General features: G+C 38.8%; 1 protein-coding gene across 6 annotated transcripts in view; it reads left to right on the top strand.

Moving 5' to 3' along the window:
* The window catches only part of foxp1b (forkhead box P1b), a 559907-nt gene that overhangs the window by 42413 nt on the left and 498544 nt on the right, over positions 1-18950 (top strand). For 5 of the 6 annotated variants that reach the window (XM_072280576.1, XM_072280566.1, XM_072280570.1 and 2 more), the window contains one exon: positions 16309-16426. The exons of the other annotated variant lie outside the window; for it this stretch is intronic. The gene's annotated coding sequence lies outside the window, so the exon portion shown is untranslated. The remainder of the gene's footprint in view (positions 1-16308; positions 16427-18950) is intronic. 6 annotated transcript variants of the gene reach the window in all.

The raw sequence follows: 18950 nt of genomic DNA, 5'->3' as shown, positions 1-18950 counted from the left end.
GCACTCGCAGCAAGCAAATTCTTCAGGTTTTTTTTTCCTGAAACACTTCCACCTACAGGTACATCGAAGCATGCGATGGGCTGGGTTTAAGCGCAGCCGTTTTCAGAAGAAAAACTGACTTTAATAAGTACCCGGCCCCCACCGAGGTCTCGTCATTAGGACAGCGAACTGTTTACCTGTGCTGTGCACTTTATATGCATTTTGAATTACACTTTATTAAATAATATGGTAATATATTGTTTTATGTGGTGTGTGTGATATATGTATTATGGCTACACTGTGGTCCAGACAGAGGTTGTTTCGTTTGTGGACAATCAGCCAGATGACAATAAACTTGAACTTGAAGATACAAAACTTCTAAATCACTCATTTAAAATCCCCCATTTTGACTTAAAAAAGGAGGTTCTGATCCTGACTATTGCAGGCAATGTGTGTGTGTGACTACGGACGTATATGCGATCGGACCTTGTGCGAATGGACGTTAAGCGGTGCACACCTGTAATAAGGATACACCTTATGCTTTTATTTCTTTTAGGGACCACAACATATTAGGGAGGCTAAGTGCAGGGAAGGCTGCTCAAGTATTTCACAGTTCTTTTCAGCAGAAAACCAAAGTCTGACAGAGAAGGTCACTGGAGCTGAGGTGTACTTTACATCTTTCATCATTGAGCATAACCTGCCATTCCAGGTGTGTAAGCACACAGGCAAGCTATTCAGAAAAATGTTTCCTGATTCAAAAATAGCAAAAAACTATGCCTGCTCATCAATCAAGACAACAGCTATTGTGAACATGGCACATTAAGACAGAATTCAGAAGTCAACTGTCTCACAAAACACTTGTGAATCTGATGTCTTGCAAAATTAACAAATTCATTGACACAGACTGTTGAGGTTGAGACTTCAGGTTGAGACCTCCCTGAAATGAGTTTTTGCAGGGTGGGATGTCCGTTACATGTTTTGTGCATGTACCCTTTTGCAGCTGTTTTGGCAACTTGATGGAGTCAACAATGACCATAGAAGACCATAGATAGAAAAGGAAAGAGTACAGGATACAGATCTATAGGCCTTCATCTACAAGGAGAAAGGGAAAGATTTTGACCCCAAGAGGATCAGGAACTCTTCTAGCTTCACAGTCAAGCAGTAGTAGGAGGTGGTCATAATTAAGCTATGCCCTGAAACTACAGATATTTTACCATATTTATTCATTTTTCAGGGTTTGGGTAATAAATGCTGTCCTGAATGCTGTTCATGTCTTCATACATGTAGGGATGGGCTGTTGCTTTTTTGAGGAGCAAGGAAGGACTGTTGTTTTATTGAGGAATTCCATTCTGGATTCTCTTCATTTAAATCATAGTGCCATCATTCTGCCCTTGAAATCCTCATCTTCCTCCTGCCTCTTTTTCTTAATCCTTCTCTACCGCTTCCTCATAAACGGTTGGCAATGGGTAAGTGTACATAATTGACAGGTTGTTGAGTGTACAGCAGGCTGTCATGTCTGATGGGATACCTTTCTGCATTGTATTGCACATTTCCCAGTGGAAGCCTTGCTTAAGGAAGCAATTGTGCACTCATCACCTTGTAGTAGCGTATATAGTAAGATCGGGGTTCAGTTTCCGCCCTCCCTGTGACTGCATAGATTTCCTCCAGGTGCTCTGGTTTTCTCCCACATTCCAGAGATTTACAGTTAGGGTTAGCGAGTTGTGGGCATGCTATGTTGGCACTGGAAGTTGGGTGATACTTATGGGTTGCCCAGCACATTCATCACTGATTTAATTTGATTTGATGCACACAAAACAATTCACTGTATGTTTCAATGTACATGTGACAAATAAAACTAATCTTTATCTGTTGGTGGTGGCAAAATAGTTCTCTATTGGACACTCACCAATAACCGACAGAACCACTCTATGACGGTTGTCATAGCATCTGTCATGCACCTGGCCCTGACACCTAGAAAACAAAGACACTTATGTCAGAATCCTGTTTCAGGATTTCAGTTCAGCATTCAACAGTATTGTCCCATAGACCTTGGTGAATAAACTCCTACTCCTCGGTTTAAATACACCACTGTGCAACTGGGTGTTGGACTTTCTAACAAACAGACCCCAGACAGATGGGATGCACAATCGCTCCTCCCTCCCCATCATCCTCAACATGGATGTCCCGCAGGGCTGTGTGCTGAACCCATTGCTGTACACTCTGCTCACACATGACTGCACGGCCAAACACCCGAGCAATCACATCGCCACGTTCGCTGATGACATGGCAGCGATGGGGCTCGTCACCAACAATGATGAGACAGCCCACAGAGAGGAGATGGAAGAGCTCGAGGCCTGGTGCCAGGCAAGTAACCTCTTTCTAAAGTCAACAAGATAAAGGAGGTGGTTAACAACTTCAGGAGAACTAGCACCACTCACATCCGCCTTTTCATCAGGGACACAGCAGCGGAAACGGCAAGCAGAGTGCACATCACATACAACCTCTTGTGGTCCCAGAATACATCATACACGGTCAAGAAAGCTCACCAATGTCTCTATTTTCTGAGGAGGTTGAAGAGAGCCGGACTGTACATATTCATACTCACGTCATTCTGACATGCTGCATCACTGACTGGTATGGAAACTGCACTGCAGCAGACAGGAAGAGTCTACAACAACTAGACAAAGCTGCCCAAAGTATCACCGGCACCAGCCAGTCAGATATACGGAAAGGTGGCAGTAACATCATGCCACCCGTCCTGCTCATGGACTGTTTATCCCACTGCCATCAGTGAGGAGGCTATGTTGTTTCCACACCAGGACCCCCAGACTCAAAAATGGTTACTTTCCCCAACCAATAAGGCTGATCAACACCTCTACCTACTAACTCCACTGCTACTTTATTATTTCCTGTCAGTCACCTTATATATGTACAGCCTTGTCACTTTATGGGCATGCAATTAATTAATGTATATAACCTGTCTTATGTATTTGTATTTATTGTGCTTTTTATTTATATTGTGTTCTTTATCTTTTGTGGTTTTTTGTGCTGCAATGGATCCGGAGTAACAATTATTTCATTCTCCTTTACACTTGTGTACAGGAAATGACATCAAATAATCTTGAATCTAAGTTTCCTTTAGTGTTAGCTTAAAGTGATTTTTCTGAGTCATGTTTTATGTAGACATCCCTTACACCTAAGTCGTCAGAGTTTGGATTCATATGGGGACCAAAAAAAATAAGGGTTCCTTGTTTTTTCTTCATGGTAAAGTCAATATGGCTAATTTTCAGGTTCTGGTTGTTTACCGACTTTAACCTTCCAGCTATTTTTAAGGATCAGCTACACACTGAGACAGTAATATTACTTTTAGTTTCTGTACAACTCTTTGCTGAGGTAGAACAGTGATTTATTATACCAATTTCAATTCTGCCGTTGTTTATCTCCTACCTAATTTGTGACATATCCCTCTCAGTGGCCAGTGGCTTCCCTTTCGAACACTTCTGAAGGCTTGCTATCTGCCTTTTTAAACACAGACCCTAGTTCCACCTGTTTTTCACAGGCAAAACCAATTCTCTCCTTTGATTCATGCAGCAAACTGCATTGCATTAAGGGATAGATATGCCTATATTGAAAGCACCCTAGCAGTTATTAAAATGAAACCCTCTTGATTTAAAAGTTTTAAAAGTATGTAAGAATTGTTAATGTGGCTTAAAATGTTGTTTCCCCCATAAGCAAAATGCTGAATAAACCATTGCCACTAGTAAAAAGTAAGTATTATTTTTCTGGAATATTGTTACACTCATGCACAACTCTGTCATACCCTTTTGAATTTGATTCTGCAACTTAGGGAAGATTTCTGCCTGTGATAGATGATTTCTTTATCTATTCGCTGGTGAATCATACCCAAAGAAATTAGATGAACTTAGCCTTCCTTGAGCAAAGTGCTTTTGTAACACAATCCTTGTAGTCATGTACGGTATCTAATTGGTCCCCAACCTGGAAATAACAGAAATCACAGAAAATTATCACTATGGTTGTTGCTGCAACTAATAAGCCAATTCTGGCAGTATTGTGCAGTTAGAGGTGTGGTTGCTGTGCATTGCAGATCTTTATGAGGACCTCCTTGGAGAAGCAAGGCCTCCTTCTACATGGTGCTTCTGTTGAGTTAATGTAGGGGAAGTTCTCCTAGAAAACCTGCAGTGGTTAGGGCCTCCGGCCTAGAGGTTGGCTTCTTCATCCGGCGCACTGCTGTGCTCTCAAATCTATCACCTTCTCTGGCAACAAGCCTCTTATGTTTCTAGGCACTGGTCTGGGCAGCTCTACCTTGAGCCATAGCACTCCTTCATGAAACTCCAGTATTATCCAACAGTGAAATTCTGCCAAGTGGGTGCAAGCAGCCCTCCTTCCAATCAATAACCACAAAACCGGCAAATCACTGAGAATCGGATCTCTTTAAACAGTGCAGGGTGCTCTTCCGTTGTTGAATATCAGATTATATTTGAGTTATGTTTGAGGTAAACCATGGCATTAATTCGATTGTTGCATTTTAACTCAACTCATTTCAAAAACTTGAGTAATGTTGACCTGCTGATCAGTTTGATGCAAGTAGCATTAAAAGTGAGCAGGTACAATTTGCACACAAGATCAAAGGGTCCACCTTGGAGGTAGGTAATCAGTGGTATTCCACAGGGATCTGTTCTGGGACCCCCTGCTCTTTGTGATTTTTTAAATTATAAACTACTTGGGTGAGGAAGTGGAAGAGTGGATTAGCAAGTTTGGAGATGACACAAAGGTTGGCGGTGTTGTAGTGTAGAAAGTTGTCATTGGTTACAGTGGGACACTGACAGGATGCAGAACTGGGTTGAGAAAATGGCAGATGGAATTCAACCCAGAAAAGTGTAAAGTGATTCATTTTGGAAGGTTGAATTTGAAGACAGAATGTATAGTTAATAGTAGGATTCTTAGCTGTTTGGAAGAACAGAGGTCTTGGGGGCCCTTAGAATTGCTGCACCAGGTGATAGGGTGATTAAGAAGGCCCCTGGTGCATTGGCCTTCTTGGTTTTCATAAGTTGGGGATTGAGTTCAACAGCCATGAGGTACTGCTGAACCTCTATAATATAAAACTCTGCTTAAGCCGGAGTTGGAATATTGTGTTCATTTCTGGTTGCCCTGGTTATGTATAGGAAATAGAAGCTTTAGAGTGGATGCTGAGGAGATTTAACTGGATTAGATGCCATCAGTTTAAAATTAAATATGCAAAAAATAGGTCTGGTTGAGATTTTAAATCGGAGAATTTGGTATCAGAAAGGATCTGGCAAGTATGGATTAGGTCAGGCTGTCTTCTGGCAAAAGTGCACTTGGTAAGTGGGAGGCCTTCAGAAGTGAAATTTTGAGAGTACAAAGCTTGCATGCCCACTAAGTAAACTCACTGACAACATTTGGTTATGCGTGATGATCAGCACATTCATGTGGGAATAGTTTGCCTACCTGCTGTTTCTTGTCTAATAGGTAACTTCTACACTTATGAACTCATCAAAGAATAGATTGAATAGCAAATTTTCAGAATGTATTAATGGTTCTGAATTCAGCTAGAACAGTTTGGTGAATACATTTGGGCCTTGGCAATGTGATCAATGGAGGGCGAAATCAGGGTTTCAAGTTCAGAGTACCTTGCTGGAAAGTGTGCCTGTGTGAATGTTGAATAACAGTAAGACGAGGCTTCACTGGAGAAAATAAGTCAAGATAGTAATTCAGAGACATGATCCAAAGCACTGTTAAAATAAGAAAGGTTCAATAAATAAATAGACTTCTTTCCAGTATCACAGTATTCAAATAATTTTTGAATTTTCAAAGCCAAAATTAAGATGATTATTACTGCCAAATATTCCAGGTCTCAATTTTTAACTTAATTTTGTACTCTTTACTGTACCTTCTCGATTTTCTTGTTTTAAAGAAGAATTTTGTTTTTGCCTGATACAGCTAATTGATCACTAATGACATGAGTTGTCACAAGATACTGTTTTTGATAGCACCCAACAGGAGGTGAGAAATTTATATTTTGAACACACATGAAAGTGTAGTCTTGTGTGAAGGTTGGCAGTCTGTAATTGTGGGTCAGTTAAATACATGCCTGAGCTTTCCATTGCCCAATTTCTGCATCAGCTTTTTGTTTTCATTAGCATCTTTATTTAGGACCTGGATTCCAAGGGAAGAAACTTAAATTTTCTCAGTGTGTCATTATCAGGAGCCAATCTAACCAAGACGTGGATGTTAATAATATTTAGCCAATGTTAAAATTATTTTTCACGGCAACTAATAGGTCTGTTTTTCACTTAAACATTGTGTGAGTTACAAGTAAGAGAAAATTTGCGGATGCTGGAAATCAGATCAATACACACAACATGCTGGAGGAACTCAGCAGGCCAGGCAGCATCTAAGGAAAAGAGTAAACAGTCGATGTTTCAGGCCGCAACCCTTCATCAGTTGTGTATGTTTGTGTTCAAAAAGCAGTAACTTCTGTCACTGATAGTTGGCGAGAAATAAGCAGTAAGATAATTCATAACTGTTTTGCTCACCTTGGTTTCAAGCGTTCAGGCTTGGAGATGCCAGAAACAGCTGGGAGTGAAAATGAAACTATTTCACAACTTCAGCAAGTTAGGAACTACAAAGAATTTGAAGGAGTCAACAATCATCTTGAAATGTTATGAGAAAATGAAGATTTGGAGGATGCAATCATTGGAAGCATTATATGAAGGCAGTCCATTATCTGCAGTAGGCGTCTGTGCTGATTTGGTTAGTTACAGTCAATTAAAAGAACATGACAGTGTACACTGGATGAATTCCTCCATAGATAACTATTAGGAGCTACAGTTTTATAGCACTGTAGTAGTATTGTTAGTGTTCTGATATGTTCTGTATTTCACTTAAATAGATAATTTGTTACTCAGTTAAATTGTAGTTTATCTTTTTTTATATGTTTTTAACTATTTCCAAAAAAACTTTGGCTAAGTAGGGCTGCCACTTTTTTTATACGTTTTTAACTATTTCCAAAAAAACTTTGGCTAAGTAGGGCTGCCACTTAATTGGGCCAAAATGTTCTGGTCCTGATGTGTCTGAATTATCCGGAATCCACTATATTTTCATGTCAGGATGGTGTGCAGCTTGGAGAATAATTTCCAAGTGGTGGTATTTCCATCCTTTAGCCAACCTTGTCTATCTTGCTGGTAGAGGTCATAGGTTTGGAAGGTCTTGTGTTAAGGAATTTTGGTGAGTTGCAACAGTGCATTCTGTAGGTGGTAATAACTGGTGGCAGAGTGAATGTATTTTGGCAAACATTATGTCGTGGACTCTTTAAGACATTTATTGTGTCTAGCATCAGTTTTTTTGGCAATTCCTGTCATCCAGGCATAGTATTACCATCAAATTGACTGATAATTTTCATTGAGAGCAATGCAAGTTGACAGTATATTTTAAAAAGAACTTCCACTTGGCTTCACCTATCACCTTCTAACTAGCCTCCTTCCCCTCACCCCCCCCCCACCTTTTTATACTGGCATCTTCCCCCTTCTGTTTCAGTCCTGAAGAAGGGTCTTGGCCCCAAACGTTGACTGTTTATTCATTTCCATGGATGTTGTCTGACCTGTTGAGTTTCCCCAGTGTTTTGTTCATGTTACTTTGGATTTCCACATCTAGAGGCTTTCTCGTGTTTATATTTTAAACATTTTACAATGTCCAAAATAAAAATTAAAACAGATGCATCAGATTATTGAAGCAGCTGAAACAGAACAACAAATAAAAGAATGGAAAATCTCTCTATTCTTAAAAATTTATTGTGTTGAAATACTTTGAAGGAATTTCATCTGAACACATAGGATAGTTTTTGCAGGGCTAGAGAACTTGCAAAGCAAACTATGGTGGAAAGACTTTAAAACAAAACATCTATTGCAAGTCCTCATTTCTCTCAACCAACAACTCACTCTGATATTGCTTGCAGTCGTGTGCCATTGCTTTATTCCTTATCTTGGTTGCTTGCAAATCTTTCTGCCTACACTATTCCGTCCCAGTTGAATTCGACTCCAGGCTAATTAAATTACTCATCTACGTTACCCGGTCCCTGATCCTCTTGTTGATCCACCTCTACAACCGTCAAGCAGCTTTTGGGATACATTAGAATTTTTAGGCTCTTGTGCATCAGCAGTGACCTCAGATTGGTGTCATATTGGACACAAGGCGAACCCTTGGCCATATACTCATTTCATCACTATTATTACCTACTTCCATCCACTAACATGGTTTGATTCTTTCTGCTCTACTGCTGAAATCCATGGTTATTACATAAAACAGTGCATTGCTTCAGATATATGTGGTAAGCTTCCTGAACACAACTGAGGCATTGTCAATGTGTGCATTGAAACCAGAATTATAAAATTGAATCACCTCAAGTGAAAAGGTTATTGGACATTTTTCAGATGCTACTGAGGATCGACTGTGAAACATGTTTTATCAAAATTGATTTAAGGATGTGGGCAATAAAAACCCAGCAACTGGTAAATTATGTTTCCTTACAATAACAGGTCTGTTGAACAATCTCAAAGAAAAGTAGCCATCACCATGAAAAATCAGATTACTGTATCTGTTAAGTGCTAGAATTGAACCTGATGTGTTAAAAAGTCGAGTCCATCCTACCCCTTGTTCTAATCTTGTTGCCACGAGAGCAAGTAAAACAAATAAAATAAGCTATTTTAGTAAGCTACAATTTGGACTTAAGTTTGTATCAATCAAACCAGAAGGCGTTGTGCATATAAACAGACCTGGGGTTCAAAATGTTTTATCAGCTAAGCTGGTATTTGAAGATTAGGTTTCGAACACATCTGAGAGTGAGAATAGACAACAAACACAAATATAACATGGACTGTTATTGAGCACGGAGAGCATGGTACTGATATCTGATTAATTCACATTGTGCTTTTGTATTGGCTGCATATTTTCTGTGTGTTCATGTAGTTTATTTCAATAATATCTGCATGGCATGGCATTGTTCTGATTTAACATTAGAACAAATACTTTGTCATTGCTGTGCTTTGAACTGCCAAATCAAGCTTAATACTGCACTATGGTAGTTTCCACTCACCATTTTGTGCAGATTGAATGAATCAATGGTATATAAATAACATAGGTAAAGTACTTTTTCTATAGATTTTAATATATAAAATATTATACATAAAATATTTCCATTTCATTTTATGGCTCTGAGTCATCTGGTTCCAGCTTCATGGTCTTTACTATTCTTTATGAATGAGACTAAGTAATGAATTATAGGTGATTTGACTCTAGGGACATCAAGTTTGAGCCTCGTGCCAGATAAATCAACACATTTTAGGGGAAATTTGAAAATTCAAAAGAAGTGTCCGGCAGATCACACTTCTCCCTAAATCAGAGGTGGTAAGATTGGTTGTATAACTCAGAAATATTTCCAGGTGGATGCAGGTGATTTGGAAATCAGTAGAAACTATGTTGGACCTTTCTATTCTGTACAATTATACAGTAAGTCACCAGCACCATTGCTAAAAGTCAGTTATGAAGATTTCCAGAAACTTTCTATTGGATCGTGCAGTGATATGATAGAAGCAGGCCCTTGCAATGTCATTCGAATATTCAAAACAGATGTTGAAATTACTTAGTCATTTTAAAACACCACCTTTCAAATTCAGTAGCTATTTCATGTTCCAGTATACAGTTGTGCAATTTAAATGATATCAATCAATCTAATTTGGAGAAACTGTTGGTAATAAAACCTTTACTTTTATTTCTTGCATGTTAGTAACCTAGAAATTCACTTGTTGATCTGATTCATACAAATTTTAATAATTCTAAGGCCTGGCTGACCATTATTTGGACACAGCTCTTGAGCAGAGTGCAACACTACTTTCTTAGAAACAAATCCCAAGGGGACTGACTTCAGCTGGGATCTCAGTTTGAAAGATTCCAGGCAACACACATAAAAGTTGCTGGTGAACGCAGCAGGCCAGGCAGCATCTCTAGGAAGATGTACAGTCGACATTTCGGGCCGAGACCCTTCGTTAGGAATGCTTTTCTCCCGTCAAGTATTGAAAGATTCCAGGTGGTTTTAGCAGTTTACAGAAGAAAGGGAAAGAGTAGGCCTGTCAACACTTTATCATTTTACCATTAAAATAAAATGGCTAAATTTTCATCGGTGCCATTTTACTGCATGAACCCCATTTTCCTAGATTATTTTGTATATTTAAAGTCAATCAATCTAATGAATGTATTCAGAAATAGAGACTTCACAACACTCTTGGGTAGAGAATTCCACAGATTCACTATCCTCTGAGTGAAGAAATCATCTTGTTTCAGTCATGAAGGTCTGACCCATTTGGGATGGTTACCTTTAGCTTTAGGTACTCCAAGCAGGAGAACTGTTAGCTTGATATCAACTTGTCTAGGTAGTCTAGCCCCATTAGAATTTTATACATTTCAGTGAGGTGTTCTGCCATCCTTTCACATCAGCTTAAGTTCTCCTCATATTACGGATCTACCATCCCAGAAATCAATCAGGTGAACCTAGACTATATACCCTCTATTGCAGAGAGACCGGACCTGCGCATGGTATTTCAGATGTAGTCTCACCAGGGCTCTTTTCCAATTGTGGCAAGATGTCACTACTGTTGGTACTTAGGGCCAACACACTGTTAGTTACTTGTAACTGCATCTTAGCAAGGAAATCCAAGTCCTGTGTACAGTAGCTACACTTAGAAAAATGTTTCCACTATTCACTTTTTCTCATTTTTTCCTTCATTTTATTTCACCTGCCATGTCCTTGCCTAGTCACTTAACCTGTCCTTAGATCTATGAAACCACTCTGCATCCTGCTCACAGGCCCCACTGCTGTCTCACTTTGAATCATGAAAAAAAACTCGAATATTTCATACTTGAACCCCTCATCTGACACTTGATGTCATCATCAATGCAGTGTGCAGATGTTCCTTGTCAACATTACCCAGGAGCTGTCAGAGTGCTGATTGTATTCTGGTGTGACAGCTGAAGGACTCCTTGTTAAAGGTAAAGTTTAGAGGTATAATGCTACCAGTTCAAGAAACTTAACCCCTAATGCCTGTTATTCTTCTGTGCAGCCTTTGACAATTCTTTTCTGAGTTTCATCATTGTGGCTTTTTTTTCTTGTCATGGAGTTGTAAATACAGATTCTAGGAATTTTTCATTTCCACCATGTTCAATTGGCTAGATTCAGTCCAGATGAAAACTCTGGACCCAAAAATTTGACTGTCCATTTCCCTTCATAGATGCTGCCGGATTAGCTGAGTTCCTGCAGCTCTTTGTGTGCTGTTCCAGATTCCAGCATCTGCAGCCACGTGTGTCTCTATCTCCAACCAGCTCTCATTTGTATTGGTGACATTTGTTCTTCTGCTCTGGAGAAGACATGTTAAAATGGCAGTGCATGAGGAACCACATGCCAGTTTTGCTTGCAACTCCCCTGCAGCAAAATTCTCTTTCATACAGAGTGTTTTTTTTAAGATTATTAAAGAAATCAGGGGAGTCATGGATTACAGAAGTGGTGCTGAGTATCTTGGAGAGGGAAACAAAGGTTTGAGTTGGGGGTTCAGATTTGGTTGAGTTGGGAGCTCAGGTGCATTGGTGCAGGGGATGGAACTTCAGGAGATGTAGCACCAGTGGTTGAACATAGAATAGTACAGCACAGTACAGGCCCTTCGGCCCACAATGTTGTGCCAACCCTCAAACCTTGCCTTCCATATAAACCCCACCTTAAATTCCTCCATATACCTGTCTAGTAGTCTCTTAAACTTCACTAGCGTATCTGCCTCCACCACTGACTCAGGCAGTGCATTCCACGCACCAACCACTCTCTGAGTAAAAAACCTTCCTCTAATAACCCCCTTGAACTTCCCACACCGTACCTTAAAGCCATGTCCTCTTGTATTGAGCAGTGGTGCCCTGGGGAAGAGGCGCTGGCTATCCACTCTATCTATTCCTCTTATTATCTTGTACACCTCTATCATGTCTCCTCTCATCCTCCTTCTCTCCAAAGAGTAAAGCCCTAGCTCCCTTAATCTCTGATCATAATGCATACTTTCTAAACCAGGCAGCATCCTGGTAAATCTCCTCTGTACCCTTTCCAATGCTTCCACATCCTTCCTATAGTGAGGTGACCAGAACTGGACACAATACTCCAAGTGTGGCCTGACCAGAGTTTTATAGAGCTGCATCATTACATCGCGACTCTTAAACTCTATCCCTCAACTTATGAAAGCTAACACCCCATAAGCTTTCTTAACTACCCTATCTACCTGTGAGGCAACTTTCATGGATCTGTGGACATGTACCCCCAGATCCCTCTGCTCCTCCACACTACCAAGTATCCTGCCATTTACTTTGTACTCTGCCTTGGAGTTTGTCCTTCCAAAGTGTACCACCTCACACTTCTCCGGGTTGGACTCCATCTGCCACTTCTCAGCCCACTTCTGCTTCCTATCAATGTCTCTCTGCAATCTTTGACAATCCTCTACACTATCTACAACACCACCAACCTTTGTGTCGTCTGCAAACTTGCCAATCCACCCTTCTACCCCCACATCCAGGTCGTTAATAAAAATCACGAAAAGTAGAGGTCCCAGAACAGATCCTTGTGGGACACCACTAGTCATAATCCTCCAGTCTGAATGTACTCCCTCCACCACCACCCTCTGCCTTCTGCAGGCAAGCCAATTCTGAATCCACCTGGCCAAACTTCCCTGGATCCCATGCCTTCTAACTTTCTGAATAAACCTACTGTGTGGAACCTTGTCAAATGCCTTACTAAAATCCATATAGATCACATCCACTGCACTACCCTCATCAATTGGGAAATAGGACATGCAGTTGTCTAGTGGTTGGGATGTAGATGTATGATGATCTGGATGGTCAGGATTCTACTAGCAACAGTGGTGAGGATGGTTAGAATAGGTTGGAGTGCACAGCTATTAGAGAAAATACATGCCTGGCCCCCAATTTCAGCAAAGTGAGTGAGGGTGACCCTTTTAACTTGTATCACTCTAGGCCTCAAATCACCAGTTAAGGATGAATAGCCTGTGGGGTTTGTAGATCTCAAATGCAAGGAAGGATTTTGTTCAAGCAACAGATAATTCCTAATGCTGTCAGTAAGGAGTTTATGTGCACTCCTCGTGACAGTGTGGGTTTCTTTCGGGTGCTCCGGTTTCATTTTCATTTTCACCATTTCAATCCGGGGTAACTGTGACCATCCATAATTATTCATGATACCAGACTTGGAGAAACAGCAAGCAAGAGGCATCAGGGCAGTTAAGTACAAAAGTATTTGAATAGATTGCCAGACAATGTTGGGTATTAGCACCAAGTTCTACCAGAGAGACTCCACTGCTTCTTCCTATGCTGTATATTGTGTCACTTTTCACAACTGGCAACTTGATTTTATAAGCATCTTAGAACTTCGGAGTATGTGCTCTGCAGCTTGGCATTTAATTTCCTCAATAACAATCCAAGTCATAAACATATTTGCTTTTCTTCTTGTCAATCTTCCTACTGCTGCTGCTTCATGAATGTTTTGTTATTAGCATGTATGTAGATAAGCTGGTTCACAGCTAGGTGGTGAGGTAATTGTTGCTTGAAATACTATTCCTTGGTAGTGATAATTTATGTGTAACTGAATGATTACGAATTATGTATTAACAAAATAAGCTTCGTCAAAGAACAATCTCAACCAAAAATTAAGATAAAATTACAATAAAATGTTATCAATTATCATGTAGGGGATGCAAGGTAAATAGTTTTCATTCTGTAATACACCACTTACCCTGTCCTTAGCATCTATATTTGTGGCTAGCGTTATAACCAGCCCCTCATTTTTTAAAAATTTACCAATTTATGATAGATTTTAAACAACTCGTGTGTTTGCTGAGACTGTGATAATAAGGTCATGAACCACGCCTGTTATTTGTATTGAAGTTCTGAATGTTATTTGCTTGCTTTTATTGTTTACACAATTTGTTTCTTCCTCACACACTGGGTGTTTGATGGTCTTCTTTTAAAAACGGGTTCTATTGGGTTTCTTTGTTTTGTGCTGCCTGTATGTTGATGAATATCAAAGTTGTATACAGTATACATACTTTGAACTTGGAGGTAAGGTTTCCTTGTAAGATATGCTGGAGTCTGGAGCAGATGTTTGACCAGGAATATAACCTTTTTACGTGCAGCTTTTTGTCAGTAAAATAAGATTTTTCATTAAGGGACTTTATTTTCAAAACAAATAACAGATTTTCCATTTTTTTTTAGAAGAGTTTAAATTTTAACTGTATTTGCCTGGTGGGAGTGGGATGAATTTGAATCTTATCTGTTTTATCCCTAGTCTGATTCACACACCATTGAAATTAAAATCACCATGGGAATTAAAGTATATGGCCTGAATGTAACCTCTGTATAGGTTAGGTCAATATCAAGGTTACATTGTAGGGTAGTTTAAACATATGTTAAGAATTTAATGTTAAAATTACAATTAATTTGTGTAAAATTTGCAAAGTAAGTAGCATAGTCTTTAATTAGTGTGAAATCTACTGTGATGAGACATCAGTTTGTAATGAGCTCATAAACAAATAGATTTAAATTAAATTGGTTTAATCATTCCAATTATATTCCCTGTATTCTGTTTTATTACCCATTGTTCCATCTTCCCAGCACTGACCAGAATGTATATCAAACAGTAATGTGAAACCACCCATCTCTTTTCTGGATAAGAGCAGAAAATTAATACAAACACTGAGAATTCATATTTTGCTTCTATTGCATGGCTGTTTTAGAGTGGAGAAATTCTTATAGTAATGGTAATATATGTTAACTAAAATCATTTTGGGATCTTAATAACTTGAATTAGGCTCTTAGCGATCTAAATTAATTCAAAGATCTTGTGAGGTACTTTTACTCATTGTATGGAAGCAGTTGCCAATTATAAACCCTGTGGAGAAATTGGCTGGATTCATGCAGAAATAGATAAGCTATCAGTAGTGTCTTATCAGAAGTTTTCAAAACCAAATGTTCTGGTAGGAATATGCCACTAGTGGAAAGTTAGTTTTCAGTAGATGGTGTTAACAGTTGAATTCCACATACATAAATTATGACAACTTAGGTTGGCTGTTCTGTGGTTTGTTGTGTCTGGTTTGGTTCCTACTTTGAAAGTTGCCGTTGCACTTGGTCATTTGAGGCTTGTTTTCGCAGTCTGGCCATACCAGCAGGATCCCCATGCACTGCAGGGGAATAGACAAAGCAAAGTTAAAGCCATGAACAGCTGAACATGTGTTATTAACAAACAATGGTAAAATATGTACCTCATATTGCAGCTGTTACTTCTACTTCACTGTAATGTGTGGAAAATCACAATGAAACTTTATCCTTTCCTTGGACCGGTGGCCTCAATATTGAAACTTCCCTCTGCCAATGCCCAAAACACATATTTATTGAATAAACAAGATAAAATATATTTGAAATATTTCTAAATAATAAAAAAAGTACCGGTGGTAAGGATACAAATTAGTACAAATTCCGCTCCATGTGAAAAGGAAAAAAAATCTGTGGAAGCACTTAAAGTCCATCAAGGAGTTATAGCTAATAATGGAAGTATCATTAGAAATGTGCACACTAATTTAGCAGAGTATTTAAGTTTTGGTGAGCGAACCTTGCAGATTTTACCTGTTTATATATTAAGCATGGGATACAGTATTGTCAGCTTGAGGAGACAGATAAATAGTCCATGTTTACTGCATTCAGACAAGGGAATACACAAAGGATTAATTTTCAGTGAGCTGCATCATCAGGGAGTATAATCATACTGCAGTATGATGTACAATTCCAGATTACAGACAGTTGCTCCAGTTATTTATAGTTTGGTCGACGTGAGAGATCTGAATAAAATGCCTTTTCTCTTGCATTGTCACTCATCTGTCTGGATTAGATGTCCAAACGTAAAGTTTAAATTCATGTATAAATGATGAATAGAATGACATTTTGGAAATGAAAGAAGAAAAAAAATTTTGGCATCCACATCATATTTATTTGCATTTTAAGTTTTAGTTTTATCAGAAATAAATGTTTCACTTGTTCCTAGTAAATGGTAAATGTTAATTTCTTCTGGTCTGTTTTAGGTGTTTCCCCCACCTCAGACCTTTTCGTGTGTTTTTTTTTGTTAGTTGCATTTATCAGGAAGTTGTGGTTTTTCAAGATATTTCCCACTTAAGAGTCTTATCAATAACCTGTGATTTTGTTTTGTTTCAGTGTCCTGCTGAGAATTTACAGCTTGTATCATTTATAATGGTAACATTATCGAAAGAGGTGGATCCCAGGTTTTGATTTTTATGGAATGGAAATTTGTCATCTGTAGAGGGGAGAAAAGGTAAGCTGGATAATTCATAGAGGGAGAGAAAATGTGGGGGATGTAAACTTTTTTTTTGGAAGTTCCTTAAACTATTAAAATGGCTTCACTAATTCACCGTTTTCAATGTGTGACTGTTAACACTTAAAAGTTGCCGATAGTTATACTTCACTCGAGGAGGACAAGCCAGCAATCTCCATGGTTAAACTGCATCTCAGCTCAGTTGAAGGTTTAGCTTTGCTTGATGGATCAAAGACTTTTCAGACTTTCTCCTCTTTGATGAGAACTTAGGAAGAAAACTGACTGATGTTTTCGGTTTAAGTAAAATCCATTGACTGAGTTAGTATTGTAGGATGAGAATAAGGTCGGTCTTCAATCTTGATTATAAGATTATGAATATCTTCACTCTTGATCATCGCTCTAATGGACATTTGTGTGGATAGCAAATAACGACAGGATTAGATTATCTGATACTCTGCACAGTTAACTAACAGCCAAAAATTCACTATTAACCTTGGCTCATTCATAAGGATGGCCATGAATGAGCAGTTGAAGCAGTTAAGGCATCCATGGATGTGCAATACAAGAGGAATGGTGTATTTAGCATTGTATGGATGATTTTAACTCTAATAGCATATCTAGTACCTGAGGTTTTAATTCCAGACTCCAGACTCTCCTGCCATCAGGAACATTTTTCTTATATGTAGTCTAGTTAGAATTTTATAGCATCCCCTCTCATTCCAATTTATTCTTGTGAATGGGGCCTAACTCACCCAATTTTTTCAAAATCAGAATTGGATTTATTATTACTGACATATGGCTGGAATTTGTTGTTTTGTGGTAGCAAGACATAAAACCTATAAATTTCAAAAATAGCTAAATAATATAGAACAGTCCTGCCATCCCAGATATCTATTGTTGTTGTATTCCCTCTGTGGAAAGAACATTCCACTTAGATAAGCAGGGTAGTGAATTTCCAGAATATAGTTTCCCTGAGATATCTGCAGGCAAAATCATTGAATCTACAGTATTTCAAAATGAGGTAGACAATTTTTTTTGTGTGGGATCAAGGATTGTGGTGAACTGGTGCAAAAGAGAATTTGAGGCCTGGGACAGATGAGCATGATCATGTTGAAAGTTGGGGCAGGCTTATGCAGCCCTGCTCTGTTTTTTTGCGTTCTTATGCTCAAAACTTTAATCAAAACTCCATTTGGTGTTCCACCAATGCCAAGGATATCTTGGCAGCAAGATATCCTTGGCATTAAGATATCCTTGGCATTGTACTCAAATCCTCTTGCAATGAAGGCCTTTTGTTTTCTCCTTCCTACCTGCTTGCTGCCCCTGAACACTTACATTCAGTGGTTTAGTATAAGGCCTCTAAGATCTCGTGCTTTATCCAGAGAGGAAAGAGAGAGAGAGGTGAATGTAAGCTAGTATGGACCAGTACAGTGCATTGCTAAAGGACCTGCTACCCCATGCAGTGACTGGGGAGCAAAGAAGCCAGTGCTGAAAGTAAGCCATCATAGGCCAGGAGAGTGTATCTGCCAGGAACCTGCTAAAACATTGGGCACAGATGGACGAAATATAATGGAAAGTGTTCAGAAGCATTCCTGTTAGAAATTTGAGTTCATTTCACCTGTGTTTGAAACCTAAAACAGCAGTCTGAGGTGTTTAATGACACTTCTGTTAGAAGCAGAATATTAAACAGTGGAACTGGGATTAACAATTAAACAATACCGTCAAAATTCTGCATCCTGGTGCACTCTGAATATACTCACACATGCCATAAACGCACACACATTTGCACTTACTATTATTGACCATTCCACTTAATCTTAGTTATTATCTCAGTAACTATGTAGCGATATAAAGTAACTAACAACATAAATATTAATTGCATATTTAACTAGGTTTGTAATGATGTGATCTGTTTCGGATTTCAAGTTCAGTAAAGTTTTTGTATGTTTAATGTGATAATTTGTTACTGTTATGACTGTTCCTTTAGAACTGAGCAAGATGCTATGATCTAGAAGAGATACAATAACACAGCCTAGGGCTCATCTTAATGGAGTAGCACAGTTGCCTGTTGCTTGAACTGGTCTGTCACTCATGAGCGGCTTGATATTATTAGCTCGGCTGCTTTAGGGTGCAGTACATATTGCTTAACCCTGCACTGTTATTTCTCCATGAATTGACATAAATGGTAACGGTCATAATATAAATAGCCTTTTGATTCTAACAGTAGGAATGTGCCCTAAAGACCATGATTTTTGTGAAGAAAGAATGAGGCTAAATCAGGAAAATAAGTTTTATTTTGGTTTGCTTATTTCAGTTACAAGCCCATGTCCCCCTTTCTTTACTATTTTTTGAATCTTACTGTAATTGTACTTGGAAATCTTTGTATTTTTTAAACTTGGGGATCAAAGCTGTGTAGATTATTAGGTTCCTTATTCTCATGGAACTCCCTTGAAGGATGTATATTTGATTTGTTAATTCTATGGCAATCAGACTCTCTCATTTCCAATAAAATAATATCTGGGAAATA

This window comes from Mobula birostris, chromosome 16 (assembly GCF_030028105.1).
Source record: "Mobula birostris isolate sMobBir1 chromosome 16, sMobBir1.hap1, whole genome shotgun sequence".
NCBI lineage: Eukaryota > Metazoa > Chordata > Chondrichthyes > Myliobatiformes > Myliobatidae > Mobula > Mobula birostris.
This window is presented reverse-complemented; position numbering and strand designations above follow the sequence as displayed.